Source organism: Triticum urartu, chromosome 2A (assembly GCF_056163025.1).
Source record: "Triticum urartu cultivar PI428250 chromosome 2A, HENAU_Tu73, whole genome shotgun sequence".
NCBI classification, from domain to species: Eukaryota; Viridiplantae; Streptophyta; class Magnoliopsida; order Poales; family Poaceae; genus Triticum; species Triticum urartu.
In genome coordinates this window covers 78,537,580-78,554,362 of record NC_141874.1, presented here as the reverse complement: position 1 = coordinate 78,554,362, position 16,783 = coordinate 78,537,580, and the positions used below count along the sequence as shown (strand labels likewise).

Genomic DNA, 16,783 nt, shown 5'->3' with positions numbered 1-16,783 from the left:
TCGTGAGCAAGCAAGTTGGATGCACACCCACTTAGTTTCTTTTGTTGAGATTTCATACATTTATAGCTCTAGTGCATCCGTTGCATGGCAATCCCTACTCCTTGCATTAAAATCAATCGATGGGCATCTCCATAGCCCATTGATTAGCCTCGTTGATGTGAGACTTTCTCCTTTTTTGTCTTCTCCACATAACCCCCATCATTATATTCTATTCCACCCATAGTGCTATATCCATGGCTCGCGCTCATATATTGCGTGAAAGTTTGTAGGTTTCAGATTACTAAATTATGAAACAATTGCTTGGCTTGTCATCAGGGTTGTGCATGATTAGAGCATTCTTGTGTGACGAAAATGGAGCATGACTAAACTATATGATTTTGTAGGGATGAACTTTCTTTGGCCATGTTATTTTGAGAGGACATAATTGCTTAGTCAGTATGCTTGAAGTATTATTATTTTTATGTCAATATGAACTTTTATCTTGAATCTTTCGGATCTGAATATTCATACCACAATTAAGAAAAATTACATTAAAATTATGCCAAGTAGCACTCCGCATCAAAAATTCTGTTTTTATCATTTACCTACTCGAGGACGAGCAGGAATTAAGCTTGGGGATGCTTGATACGTCTCCAACATATCTATAATTTTTGATTGCTCCATGCTATATTATCTACTGTTTTGGACATTATTGGGCTTTATTATCCACTTTTATTTTATTTTTGGGACTAACCTATTAACCGGAGGCCCAGCCCAGAATTGATGTGTTTTTGCCTATTTTAGGGTTTCGAAGAAAAGGAATATCAAACGGAGTCCAAACGGAATGAAACCTTTGGGAACGTGATTTTCTCGCCAAACATGATCCAGGGGACTTGGACTCTACGTCAAGAAACAAAAGAGGAGGCCACGAGGTAGGGGCGCGCCTACCCCCCCCCCCCAGGCGCGCCCTCCACCCTCGTCGGCCCCCGGTTGCTCCACCGATGTACTCCTTCCTCCTATATATACCTACGTACCCCCAAACGATCAGATACGGAGCCAAAACCCTAATTCCACCGCCGTAACTTTCTGTATCCACGAGATCCCATGTTCACCTCAGACCTACGAGTCCATAGTTATTAGCTAGATGGCTTCTTCTCTCTTTTTGGATCTCAATACAATGTTTTCCCCCTCTCTTGTGAGGATCTATTCGATGTAATCTTCTTTTTGCGGTGTGTTTGTTGAGGCTGATGAATTGTGGGTTTATGATCAAGTCTATCTATCAACAATATTTGAATCTTCTCTAAATTCTTTTATGTATGATTGGTTATCTTTGCAAGTCTCTTCGAATTATCAGTTTGGTTTGGCCTACAAGATTGATCTTTCTTGCAATGGGAGAAGTGCTTAGCTTTGGGTTCAATCTTGCGGTGTCCTTTCCCAGTGATGGGGTTTTCATCATATTGCATGACTTTATCCCTCTACATCATGTCATCTTGCTTAAGGCGTTACTCTGTTTTCATTAACTTAATACTCTAGATGCATGCTGGATAGCGGTCGATGAGTGGAGTAATAGTAGTAGATGCAGGCAGGAGTCGGTCTACTTGTCTCGGACGTGATGCCTATATACATGATCATACCTAGATATTCTCATAACTATGCTCAATTCTGTCAATTGCTCAACTGTAATTCGTTCACCCATCGTAGAATACTTATGCTCTTGAGAGAAGCCACTAGTGAAACCTATGCCCCCGGGTCTATCTTCATCATATTAATCTTCCAATACTTAGTTATTTCCTTTTCTTTTTACTTTGCTTTTATTTTACTTTGCATCTTTATCATAAAAATACCAAAAATATTATCTTATCATATCTCACTCTCGTAAGTGGCCGTGTAGGGATTGACAACCCCTTATCGCATTGGTTGCGAGGATTTATTAGTTTTGTGCATGTACAAGGGACTCGCGCGTAGCCTCCTACTAGATTGATACCTTGGTTCTCAAAAACAGAGGGAAATACTTACGCTACTTTACTACATCATCCCTTCCTCTTCGGGGAAAAACCAACGGATTGCTCAAGAGGTAGCATCAATCTCCATCAACATCTTCCCCAGCACCATCTCCTCTCAAACCCTAGTTCATCTCTTGTATCCAATTCTTGCCTCCAAGCCTGGGATTGGTACCGGTGGGTTGCTACTAGTGTCAATTACTCCTTGTAGTTGATGCTAGCTGATTTATTTGGTGGAAGATCATATGTTCAGATCCTATATGCATATTAATACTCCTCTTATTATGAACATGAATATGCTTTGTGGGTAGTTACGTTTGTTCCTCAGGACATGGGTGAAGTCTTGCTATTAGTAGTCATGTGAATTTGGTATTCGTTCGATATTTTGATGATATGTATGTTGTCTCTCCTCTAGTAGTGTTATGTGAACGTCGACTACATGACACTTCACCATTATTTGGGCCTAGAGGAAGGCATTGGGAAGTAATAAGTAGATGATGGGTTGCTAGAGTGACAGAAGCTTAAACCCTAGTTTATGCATTGCTTCGTAAGGGGCTGATTTGGATCCATATGTCTCATGCTATGGTTAGGTTTACCTTAAACTTTTGTTGTAGTTGCGGATGCTTGCAATACAGGTTAATCATAAGTGGGATGCTTGTGCAAGTAAGGACAGTACCCAAGCACCGGTCCACCCACATACCAAATTATCAAAGTACCCAACACGAATCATATGAACGTGATGAAAATTAGCTTGACGATAATTCCCATGTGTCCTCGGGAGCGCTTTTCTCTATATAAGAATTTGTCCAGGCTTGTCCTTTGCTACAAAAGGGATTGGGCCACCTTGCTGCACTTTATTTACTTTGGTTACTTGTTGCTCGTTACCAATTATCTTATCATAAAACTATCTGTTACCTATAATTTCAGTGCTTGCAGAGAATACCTTGCTGAAAACCGCTTATCATTTCCTTCTACTCCTCGTTGGGTTCGACACTCTTACTTATCGAAAGGACTACGATAGATCCCCTATACTTGTGGGTCATCAATAACGGAAATGATTCCCAAGCTCTTCGCGATGCTTAAATTGGCGAAGGTAGGAATCAAGAAAAAGCATCAAGTGTTGATGGTTGAAAAGACCACTAGTTTCAAGTAAAAGGACAAGGGAAAGAAAGGGAACTTCAAGAAGAATGGCAAGCAAGTGTCCACTCCCATGAAGAACTTCAAGTTACTATCTACAAAGCATGAATTGTCGCAAGAAGGTTTTCGGCAAGTTCAAGGTGTTAACTACGATGAGATTTTCTCATTCGTAGCGATGCTTAAGTCTGTCTAAATCATGTTAGCAAATTGCCACATTTTATGAAATCTGGCAAATGGATATCGAAAGTACATTCCTTAATGGATTTCTTAAAGAAGAGTTTTATTTGATACAACCAGAAGGTTTTGTCAATCCTAAAGGTGCTAACAAAATGTGCAAGCTCCATTGATCCATCTATGGACTGGTGCAAGCATCTCAAAGTTGGAATATATGCTTTGATAAGTTCATCAAAGCATATAGTTTTATATAGACTTCCGATGAAGCCTGTATTTACAAGAAAGTGAATGGGAGCACTATAGCCATTCTAATATGTATATGTGAATGACATATTCTTGATCGGAAATGATGTAGAATTTTCTGGAAAGCATAAAGGAGTGTTTGAAAGGAGTTTTTCAAAGAAATACTTCGGTGAGGCTGCTTACATATTGGGCATCAAGATCTATAGAGATAGATCAAGACGCTTGATAAAGATTTTTCGATGAGTACATACCTTGATAATATTTTGAAGGAGTTCAAAATGGATCAGTCAAAGAAGGAGTTCTTGCCTGAGTTGTAAGGTGTGAAATTGAGTAAAGACTCAAAACCTGGCCACGGCAGAAAATAGAAAGAGAATGAAAAGTCATTCCCTACGCCTCAGTCATAGGTTCTATGAAGTATGCTATGCTGTGTACCAGACCTTTTGTATACCTTAGCATGATTTTGTCAAGGGAGTACAATAGTGATCTAGGAGTAGAACACTAGATAGCGGTCAAAATTATCCTTAGAGGACTAAGGAAATATTTCTCGGTTATGGAAGTGATAAAAGAGTAAGAGTTACATCGGTGCAAGCTTTTTACACCGATCTAGATGACTCTAAGTCTCGATCTAGATACCTATTGAAAGTGGGAGAAATTAGCTAGAGTAGCTCCGTGCATAGTATTGTAGACATAGAAATTTGCAAAATACATACGGATCTGAATGTTGCAGACCCGTAGACTAAACTTCTCTCACAAGCAAAACATGATCACTCTTTGGATGTTAATCACATAGTGATGTGAACTATAATATTGACTCTAGTAAACCCTTTGGGTATTAGTCACATGAAGATGTGAACTAATCACATAAAGATGTGAACTATTGGTGTGAAATCACATGACGATGTGAACTAGATTATTGACTCTAGTGCAAGTGGGAGACTGAAGGAAATATGCCCTAGAGGCAATAATAAAGTTGTTATTTATATTTCCTTATATCATGATAAATTTTTATTATTCATGCTAAAATTGTATTAACTGAAAACTTAGTACATGTGTGAATACATAGACAAACAGAGTGTCACTAGTATGCCTATACTTGAATAGCTCGTTAATCAAAGATGGGTAAGTTTCCTAACCATAGACATGAGTTGTCATTTGATAAACGGGATCACATCATTAGATAATGATGTGATTGACATGACCCATCCGTTAGCTTAGCACTATGAACGTTTAGTTTATTGCTATTGCTTTCTCCATAACTTATACATGTTCCTATGACTATGAGACTACGCAACTCCCGAATACCGAAGGAACACTTAGTGTGCTATCAAACGTCGCAACATAACTGGGTGATTATAAAGATGCTCTATAGGTGTCTCTGATGGTGTTTGTTGAGTTGGCATAGATCAAGATTAGGATTTGTCACTCCGATTGTTGGAGAGGTATCCCTGGGCCCTCTCGGTAATGCACATCACTATAAGCCTTGCAAGCAATGTGACTAATGAGTTAGTTGCGGGATGTTGTGATATGTCTCCATCGTATCTATATTTTTTGATTGTTCCATGCCAATATTATACAACTTTCATTTACTTTTGGCAACTTTTTATACTATTTTTGCTACTAACATATTGATCCAGTGCCCAGTTCCAGTTCCTCTTTGTTGCATGTTCTATGTTTCACAGAATATGCATATCAAACGGAATCCAAACGGGATAAAAACGGATGGAGCTTATTTTTTGGAATATTTGGAAAATTCCGGAAGAAAAATCCATGCGAGACGGTGCCCGAGGTGGCCACGAGGCAGGGGGCGCACCTGCCCCCCTGTGCGCGCCCCTGACACTCTTGGGCCACCCATAAGGAGGTTGATGCCCTTCTTCGGCCGCAAGAAAGCTATTTTTTGGTAAAAAAATCATGGTGAAGGTTTCGGTCCAATCGGAGTTACGGATCTCCATATATATATGAAACTGTGAAAGGGCAACAGAGAGAAGGCAGAAACAGAAAGAGACAGAGAGACAGATCCAATCTCGGAGGGGCTCTCGCCCCTCCCATGCCATGGAGGCCAAGGACCAGAGGGGAAACCCTTCTCCCATCTAGGGAGGAGGTCAAGGAAGAAGAAGACGAAGGGGCCCCCTCTCCCCTTCTCTTCCGGTGGCGCCGGAACGCTGTCGTGGCCATCATCATCACAGCAATCTACACCAACACCTCCGCCATCTTCACCAACATCTCCATCACCTTCCCCCCTCTATCTACAACGGTCCACTCTCCCGCAACCCGCTGTACCCTCTACTTGAACATGGTGCTTTATGCTTCATATTATTATCCAATGATGTGTTGCATCCTATGATGTCTGAGTAGATTTTCGTTGTCCTACCAGTGGTTGATGAATTGCTATGATTGATTTAATTTGCTTGTGGTTATGTTGCTGTCCTTTGGTGCCCATCATAGGAGCGAGCACGTGGATCGCACCATAGGGTTAGTTGTATGTTGATAGGAGTATGTATTGGAGGACAAGAGTGACAGAAGCTTCAACCTAGCATAGAAATTGATGCATAGGGGATTGAAGGGGGGCCAATATATCTTAATGCTATGGTTGGGTTTTACCTCATTGAACGTTAGTAGTTGCGGACGCTTGCTAATAGTTCCAATCATAAGTGCATAGAATTCCAAGTCAGGGATGACATGCTAGCAGTGGCCTCTCCCATATAATACTTGCTATCGGTCTAGTAAAGTAGTCAATTGCTTAGGGGAAATTTCGCAACTCCTACCACCACTTTTCCACACTAGCTATATGTACTTTATTGCGTCTTTACTTGCAACAGCCCCTACTTTTTATTTACGTAATCTTTATTATCTTGCAAACCTATCCAACAACACCTACAAAGTACTTCTAGTTTCATACTTGTTCTAGGTAAAGTGAACATCAAGCGTGCGTAGAATTGTATCGGTGGTCGATAGAACTTGAGGGAATATTTGTTCTGCCATTAGCTCCTCGTTGGGTTTGACACTATTACTTATCGAAAACTGTTGCGATCCCCTATACTTGTGTGTTATCAGGACCTTTTTCTAGCGCCGTTGCCGAGGAGCAATAGCACGGGGTGAATATTCTCGTGTGTGCTTGTTTGCTTTATCACTAAGTAATTTTTATTTGTTGTTCTTAGTTGTTTTCTATCTTTAGTTATGGGTAGGAAACACAAAATACCAAAAAAATTAGTTGTACCTACTAAACCAATGGTTGAAGAACCACTCAAAATCTATCACACTGCTGAAGCTTATTACTTGGATCATCTTCGATCCCTATGGCTCGTGCTGAAACCCCAACTAGCTTAGTTGAGGGCAAATCCTTAGATGAGCATGCTTGTTATGTGCGTCACCGAATATCTGAAAAAGGGAAAATTTTACTGGGTCAAATTCATCGTTTGCAATGCTATGCTTGGAATTTATGCGAAATATATGATATTACTTGTTGTTCTGAAAACCCTAAGAAGCACCTTCCCTATCAATGTGAGTTTAGTGATAATGGAATCCTATCTTCGTATGCTAAGGGTGTTTATAGTTACTATCATGTTCAACAAATTGAAGAATTTGTTGCTTTTAAGGGTGCTTATGAAATTGCTTCATTGATTGAAACGTGTGATGCTACTCTTTACAAATCTGAAAATTTTGACATACTTAAATATTTCTATGATAATTATGCTTCTAATTCCTATGTTGAACCACATATTGAGGACTACTCCGCTGTCCAAGAAGAGACTAATATTTTGCAGGAGTCTATGGAAGAAGAAATTGATGAAGCTGTGAGCTCATTGGATGAAAAAGACGAGGAGGAGAGCGAAGAACAAAAGAAGGAAGAGCGGAATAGCTACCCGTTCCCACCTTCTAATGAGAGTAACTCTTCAACTCATACATTGTTTAATTTCCCTTCGTGCTTACCGAAGGATGATTGCTATGATGATTGTTATGATCTCGTTGATTCTCTTGAAATATCCCTTCTTGATGATGCTTGCTATGCTTGTGGCCAAGATGCCAATGTGAATTATGCTTATGGAGATGAACTTCCTATAGTTCCTTATGTTAAACATCAAATTGTTGCTATTGCACCCATGCATGATAGTCCTATTATCTTTTTGAATTCTCCCGACTACACTATATCGAAGAAGTTTGCACTTATTAAGGATTATATTGATGGGTTGCCTTTTACCGTTACACATGATGATTTTTATAGATATATATGCATGTGCTTGCTGCTCCTACTTGCAATTATTATGAGAGAGCAACTATATCTCCACCTCTCTATGTTTCCCACACGATAAAATTGCAAGAAACTATTTATACTATGCATTGGCCTTTACTTTGTGTGCATGAATTGTTCTTTCATGACATGCCGATGCATAGGAAGAGAGTTATACTTCGTCATTGCATGATATATGTTGCTTTGTGCTCACTACTAAATTACAAATCATTGTTAATTAAAATTGGCTTTGATATACCTTGAGATCCGGGTGGATTCATTACTTGAGCACTATATGCCTAGCTTAATGGCTTTAAAGAAAGCACTGCCAGGGAGACAACCCAGAAGTTTTAGAGAGTAATTTATTTCTGTTGTGTCCTTTTATAAGGATTAAAAATAAAAATAATGTGCCAAGGTTTGCCTTTAGGATGTTTACTTTGCTTGTTGGTTTGTATGGTGTAGGACAGAAACTTTGGCTGTAGTGTGCGATTTTACATTTTTTACTGGAATGTCAAATGGCTCTGATTCCTTTTGAATTCTCTTTATATACACATTTTTTATTTTTCCTAATTTTGGTAGAATTTCTAAAGGAACACAAGTAGGGTGAATGTTCAGATTATTACAGACTGTTCTGTTTTAGAAAAATTCTGTTTTTGATGCATAGTTTACTTGTTTTGATGAAACTACCGATTTGTATCAGTGGATTAAGCCATGGAAAAGCTATATTACAGTATAAACAATGCAAAAACAAAATATGGATTGGTTTTCAACAGTACTTAGAGTATTGATTTGCTTTATTATACTAACGGATCTTACCGAGTTTTCTGTTGAAGTTTTGTGTGGATGAAGTGTTCGATGATCGAGAAGGTATCGACGTGAGAAGAAGGAAGAGAGGCAAGAGCTCAAGATTGGGGATGCCTGAGGCACCCCAAGTAAATATTCAAGGAGACTCAAGCATCTAAGCTTGGGGATGCCCTGGAAGGCATCCCCTCTTTCTTCAACAAGTATCGGTATGTTTTCGGATTCGTTTCGTTCATGCGATATGTGCAATCTTGGAGCGTCTTTTGCATTTAGTTTTCATTTTTCTTTTATGCACCATGCTGGTATGAGATCGTCCTTGGTTGACTTATAGAATTCTCATTGCACTTCACTTATATCTTGTGAGTATGGATTTATAGAATGCTTCACGTGCTTCACTTATATCATTTGAAGTTTGGATTGCCTGTTTCTCTTCACTTACACAACCGCCAATTGTAGAATGCTCTTTTGCTTCACTTATATTTGTTAGAGCGTGGGCATATCTTTTTTTAGAAAGATTTAAACACTGTTGCTTCACTTATATCTATTTAGAGAGATGACAGGAATTGGTCATTCACATGGTTAGTCATAAAATCCTACATAAAACTTGTAGATCACTGAATATGATATGTTTGATTCCTTGCAATAGTTTTGCGATATAAAGATGGTGATATTAGAGTCATGCTAGTGGGTAGTTGTGGATTAGTAGAAATACTTGTGTTGAGGTTTGTGATTCCCGTAGCATGCACGTATGGTGAACCGTTATGTAACGAAGTTGGAGCATGAGGTATTTATTGATTGTCTTCCTTATGAGCGGCGGTCGGGGACGAGCGATGGTATTTTCCTACCAATCTATCCCCCTAGGGGCATGCGTAGTAGTACTTTGCTTCGAGGGCTAATAAACTTTTGCAATAAGTATGTGAGTTCTTTATGACTAATGTTGACTCCATGGATTATACGCACTCTCACCCTTCCATCATTGCTAGCCTCTCTAGTATCGTGCAACTTTCGCCAGTACCATAAACCCACCATATACCTCCTCCTCAAAACAGCCAGCATACCTACCTATCATGGTATTTCCATAGCCATTCCGAGATATATTGCCATGCAAATTTCATCATCATCATATACATGACTTGAGCATTCATTGTCATATTGCTTTGCATGATTGTAAGATAGCTAGCATGATGTTTTCATGGCTTGTCCATTTTTTGATGTCATTGCTATGCTAGATTATTGCACATCCCGGTACACTGCCGGAGGCATTCATATAGAGTCATATCCTTGTTCTAGTATCGAGTTGTAATATTGAGTTGTAAGTAAATAAAAGTGTGATGATCATCATTATCAGAGCATTGTCCCAGTGAGGAAAGGATGATGGAGACTGTGATTCCCCCACAAGTCGGGATGAGACTCCGGACTTTAAAAATAAATAAAAGAGGCCAAAGAAGCCCAAATAAAAAAAGAGGCCAAAGAAGCCCACCAAAAAAAGAAAAAATGAGAGGAAAAGAGAGAAGGGACAATGCTACTATCCCTTTCCACACTTGTGCTTCAAAGTAGCACCATGTTCTTCATATAGAGAGTCTCTTGAGTTATCACTTTCATATATTAAGTGGTAATTTTCATTATAGAACTTGGCTTGTATATTCCAACGATGGGCTTCCTCAAATGCCCTAGGTCTTCATGAGCAAGCAAGTTGCATGCACACCTACTTAGTTTCAGTTTGAGCTTTCATATACTTATAGCTCTAGTGCATCCGTTGCATGGCAATCCCTACTCACTCACATTGATATCTATTGATGGGCATCTCCACAGCCCGTTGATATGCCTAGTTGATGTGAGACTATCTTCTCCTTTTTGTCTTCTCCACAACCACCATTCTATTCCACCTATAGTGCTATATCCATGGCTCACACTCATGTATTGCGTGAGGGTTGAAAATGCTGAAGCGCGTTAAAAAGTATGAACCAATTGCTCGACTTGTCATCGGGGTTGTGCATGATGTGAATATTTTGTGTGGTGAAGATGGAGCATAGCCAAACTATATGATTTTGTAGGGATAACTTTCTTTGGCCTTGTTATTTTGAAAAGACATGATTGCTTTATTAGTGGGCTTGAAGTATTATTGTTTTTATGTCAAATGATAGAATATTGCTTTGAATCACTCGTGTCTTAATATTCATGCCATGATTAGATACATGATCAAGATTATGCTAGGTAGCATTCCACATCAAAAATTATCTTTTTTATCATTTACCTACTCGAGGACAAGCAGGAATTAAGCTTGGGGATGTTGATACGTCTCCGTCGTCTCTATAATGTTTTATTGTTCCATTCCAATATTATACAACTTTCATATACTTTTGGCAACTTTTTATACTATTTTTATTGTTCCATAGGGTTAGTTGTATGTTGATAGGACTATGTATTGGAGGGCAAGAGTGACAGAAGCTTCAACCTAGCATACGGGATTGAAGGAGGACCAATATATCTTAATGCTATGGTTGGGTTTTACCTTAATGAACATTAGTAGTTGCGGACGCTTGCTAATAGTTCCAATCATAAGTGCATAGAATTCCAAGTCAGGATGACATGCTAGCAGTGACCTCTCCCACATAATACTTGTTATCGGTCTAGTAAAGTAGTCAATTGCTTAGGGGTAATTTCGCAACTCGTACCACCACTTTTCCACACTCGCTATATTTTCTTTATTGCTTCTTTACTTACAACAGCCCCTACTTTTTATTTACGTAATCTTTATTATCTTGCAAACCTATCCAACAACACCTTCAAAGTACTTCTAGTTTCATACTTGTTCTAGGTAAAGCGAACATCAAGCGTGCCTAGAGTTGTATCGGTGGTCGATAGAACTTGAGGGAATATTTGTTCTGCCTTTAGCTCCTCATTGGGTTCGACACTCTTACTTATCTAAAACTGTTCCGATCCCCTATACTTGTGGGTTATCATGTTGCATTACGGAATGAGTAAAGAGACTTCCCGGTAACAAGATTGAACTAGGTATGATGATACCGACGATCGAATCTCGGGCAAGTAACATACCGATGACAAAGGGAACAACGTATGTTGTTATGCGGTTTGACCGATAAAGATCTTCGTAGAATATGTAGGAACCAATATGAGCATCGAGGTTCCGCTATTGGTTATTGACCGGAGATGAGTATCGGTCATGTTGTTGGATATATGCCCTAGAGGCAATCATGTATGATGATATTTCTTATGTATTTATGAATAAATAGTCCTTGGACATTATCAATGATCTGTATCAACAAGTACGTGACTTGTTTGTGGGACTATACATTGTATGATGACTGTCCTCAAAAAAAGGTCCCTAGTCAAAAGGGTTGTGTAGACGCGCAACCGACTAGACTAGCATATGACACGGTCGATGGCTTGGTCTCACTAGCGATGGAGCATTGGATGCTAACCGGATAATATGGACTAGGAAGGATCTGGTCGGATTCGACATAGTCGGATCCGATTTCAGATAAGGTCCAAGTCGGACAGACCCAATTATGAGACGCAGTGATATGTCATCTCTAAGTCTCTAGTACAACATACGTTCTATGTCCTAAGACCTGAGCTGGCGCATGTACTCGGGATGGTGACAGACTTGCTTTGGGCCAACCAAACGCTACTCCGTGACTGGGTAGTTACAAAGGTAGGTTTCGGGCTTATGCAGACCCATGCTGCGAGACATGGTCGAGCAAGATGGGATTTGCAGCTCCAATCAGGATAGATATAATCTGGGCCCCTCGTATGTTCCGACTAGGATAAGCATGGCCATGCGACAAGCATTATGAGATAATCTGGTTTATGGTCGGCATCACTGGAACGAGAAAGAGGTCGGGCTAGCACAAGGATGACATACTCGCCTTGAGCCCGACAACATGTATCGTGTGGCGAAGGGAACAGAAGCATGATGTACGGGTTCGCCTAACCAGCTTCATAGTCTGCTTGGTGTTCGGCATGCCTTGGTAGGGGCCGCTACCAACCAGTTCGGTGGTGATCCGAACTGCAACAAAGCCGGCTTGAACCTAAGGGGTCGCGCGCTTAAGGGAAGGAACCTACGATGTCGGATCCGAGGACACTGGTCGGATATGATCCGAGCTGTATTCGGATTGTGGCCAAGTAGACTTATGGGCTTTAGGGTCCATGCGAGGCCCAAGTGTTGAGCCCACGACGGACGCCTATATAAAGTGGATGTGCCGCACAATCATAGGATTGATCACTGTGGCACTGTCACTAGGGTTTGCATGTGTTGCGAATAGACACCTCCACTTGCCGACGGTGGTGTGATTGGAACTAGCAGTCCGCCGCACGATGTTCCTCCTGCACGCGCGGATACCGTTAGAGGCGGTGCACTTGCGCCGCTCCGGCGATCTTGTACGTGGGAACTGACAACCGGCTGTTCGAGGGAGATCGGACGACGAGGAAATGTTCCACGCAGATGCACTGCCCCAACTCTTCTTCCGCTGCACGACACTGCGCGTCTAGTGGTAACGATCTGTGATCCATCTTCCGTAGCATGTTCCTGGTTGTTCTGCGCATAGGAAAAATTTAATTTGTAGTCGACGCACCCTACCGTAGAAACCAACAGTGGTATCAGGGCTTCTGCTATAGGATTTGGATTCAGATCATATGCATATTAGATATGTGGAGGCGGCAGATGAGATCTGTCATCATTGATAAGATCGGCTGTGTGCACGTTTAATGAGATCAACGGCACATGGGGATCGATGTGGCTATGTTTTCTGTTGATCGGTGTCGATGAGGTCGTGACACAACCTACCCCTACCAGACGGTATCCGCCATCGGGGTTAAGTGTGAAGCATAAATCCAAAACAGACTCGCGATGATCGATAAGATCGGTCAGATCAGAAAATTCGGCATGATCGGAGTTCAGATGTGATCTGTGATTTTCAAAAACGTCGGGCGCTGCCCGCACCCGCAAGGGGCATTGCCCCTTCGAACCCCGCTCGCCAACCGGCTAGCGGGACCGTAGTGTGTGTAGCGCCTTGTATTTCATACATGATCTCTCAAACCGATAGGATGCGATTCTATGCATAACTTTGTTTTGTAGGTTTGATGTGAATAGTATGGCTCATGTGTATGTGATGCATGTGTGTAAATTATACATGGCCTGCGTGTCATGTTTGTCAGCCTGCAGGAGCCAATGTGTCGTCATTATATTGTATAGTGACCTGTGTGTCGACTTTTGACTCTATGTAAAATTCATTACTAGTTGTAGTAGTTGGATAATAGAGATCAGGTTGGTGGCTTGGCATCCCAGCGTGACAAACAAGATGGAGTTCCTAGATGGTCAACTGAGTCAGAGCCAACCTGGAAGAACATCCATGAAGGAGCCATACTATTTCACAATATATATTTTATTTGTGATTGTTATGCTTCTTGTTTTCTATGCATGTTAGAATGATAGAAAAGATCCCTCGTTAATATCAAGAAATTTGCCATCCCCAATGTTGCACCTTCGCAAGTCAAGTACGTCTAGTAGTGGGCTCACAAAATTGGGGTGCTGCTACATGTCCTTGAACTGAAGGGTTCGTGTCGGACACGGACATGCAGTGCATCAGGTTAACTTGACAAGGCTATCAAACGATTTTGGTCCTTGTGGCAAAGAAGGTTGGGGGCCACGGTATGAGATACCTTCCCGACCGACAGGAGTCGTATAGAGATACGATTAGCAAGGAGTTGCTTACCGGATAGGCATGTTGTCTAGCAGTGATGCTAAAGCTCACTAGTCGCATGTACTAGTCGGATCCTGAATAACTGAGAGTTTGTAGAGGGATGCCAACTTCAGTGGGAGTATTTTTGTTTAGGCTTGAATTACTCTACATAAACACATTGCTTAGTGATTGCATATTTTCTATTGTAGATCAATGGCACCACCTGCTCAACCCAACTTTGCATTGAAATCAATTCTGGAAAAGATAAACTTAATGGAACAAACTTTACCACATGGTATAGAAATCTAAGAATTGTTCTCAAGCATGATAAAAAGGAACAAGTTCTAGAGGATCCACTTCCAGAGGAACCTGCCTATAATGCTAGTGCCACATCTAAGAATGCCTACCAGAAACTCATTGATGAATAAACAGAGATCAGTTGTCTGATGCTGGCTTGTATGGAGCCCGATTTGCAACAGCATTTCAAAAATGTTGAGGCTTATGATATGATCGAGAGTCTCAAGAGCATGTTTCAGACACAGGCTAGGACCGAAAGGTTCAACCTCTGGCGATCCTTGATGGATTGCAAGCTGAAGGAAGGTGATCCACTGAGCCCACATGTGATCAAGATGATCGGATATGTGCAAGCTTTGGATCGTTTGGGCTTCCCGCTCTTGGATGAGCTGGCTACTGATGCAGTTCTGGGTTCTCTTCCGCCTAGCTATGGGATGTTCATCTTGAACTATCATATGCATGGCATGGATAAGAAGCTCACTGAATTGCATGGGATGCTCAAAGTGGCAGAGCAGGATATTAAGAAAGGCACACATCAAGTGTTGATGGTGCAGAAATCGGCTAAGTATAGAAGAGTTGCTCCAAGAAAAAGATTAAGGCAAAGGGCACGGAGACGGCAACCTCTGCCGCTGCACCAAAATCTGGACCGGACTCAAATACCATTTGCTATCATTGCAAGGAAACTGGTCATTGGAAGAGTAACTGTAGCAAGTGGCTTGCAGAGCATGGCAAGAAGGCCGGGAATGCTGCTTCAGGCAAAGGTACACTTGTTGCATATGTTATAGACATTTACCTTGCCGACATACCTAGTATCTCTTGGGTATTTGATAGAAGATCAGTTGTTCATATTTGCAACTCGATGCAGGGGTTGGTAAGAACTAGGCGTGTGGCACAAGGGGGATTGACATCAGAGTCGGCAACAAAGCAAGAGTTGCTGCGTTGGAGGTCGGCATGATGCAGCTGTAGCTTCCTTCTGGATTTATTTTGGAATTGAATAATTGTTATTACATTCTTGCACTTAGTCGGAACATTATTTCTACATCATGCTTAGTGAGTCAGGGTTATGAATATAAATTTAAAGGACAATGGTTGTTCGTTTTATTTGAATGGTATGTTCCACGGCTATGCACCCATTGTTCATGGGTTATTTATATTGAATCTAGAACAGGAACCGGTCTATAACATGAATGTCTAGAGGCATAAGCCTAATGAGATAAATCCAACATACTTCTGGCATTGGCGGCTTGGACACATTAGTCTGAACGCATGAAGAAGCTCCATGATGATGGACTCCTAACTTTTTCCGACTTCTGGTCGTTCGAGACATGCGAATCATGCTTGCTCGGCAAGATTACTAAGTCTCCTTTCGCAAAGAGTTGCGATAGGGCATCCGAGCTGTTGGAACTGATACACAGTGATGTGTGTGGACCAATGAGCACAACTGCCAGAGGTGGCTATCAGTACTTCGTAACTTTTACTGACGACTTGAGTAGATATGGATATATCTATTTGATGAGGCACAAGTCGGAAACTTTTGAAAACTTCAAAGAGTTTCAAAACGAGGTTGAGAATCATCTCGGCAAGACTATAAAGCTTCTCCGATCTGATCGTGAAGGTGAGTAAATGAGCCAGGAGTTTGATGATCATCTGAAAAGCCGAGGTATAGTACCACAACTCACACCTCCGGGTACGCCACAGAGAAACGGTGTGTCGGAACGGAGGAATCGTACCTTGTTGGACATGGTTTGATCTATGATGAGAAAATCGGATTTACCCTTGTCATTTTGGGGATATGCTCTAGAAACTGCAGCTTTCACACTTAATAGGGTACCATCAAAATCCATAGATAAGACACCACATGAGATGTGGACCGAGAAGACTCCCAGTTTGTCTTTTCTAAAGATTTGGGGTTGTGAAGCATTTGTCAAGCGACTCGTGTCAGACAAGCTTACACCCAAGTCGGACAATTGCATATTCGTGGGATATCCGAGGAAACATTGGGATATAGCTTCTACAACCGGGAAGAGAACAAAGTGTTTATTGCTCGGAACGGGGTTTTCCTTGAGAAAGAGTCCCTTAGTCGGGAGGACGGTCTGACTCGAAGAAATTCGAGTACCACTCGGGGATGGCTCGGCGGGTGATGAGATCATACCGCAGTTAGTCAGGGAACCCGTAGTGGAAGTGGCACCGGAACCACGAAGGTCGGAAATATTGTGCAGAGTACTTGA

General features: G+C 41.3%; 1 pseudogene; it reads left to right on the top strand.

Annotated features, from left to right (window-relative positions):
- The window catches only part of LOC125535068 (uncharacterized), a 71,671-nt pseudogene that overhangs the window by 22,335 nt on the left and 32,553 nt on the right, over nt 1-16,783 (top strand).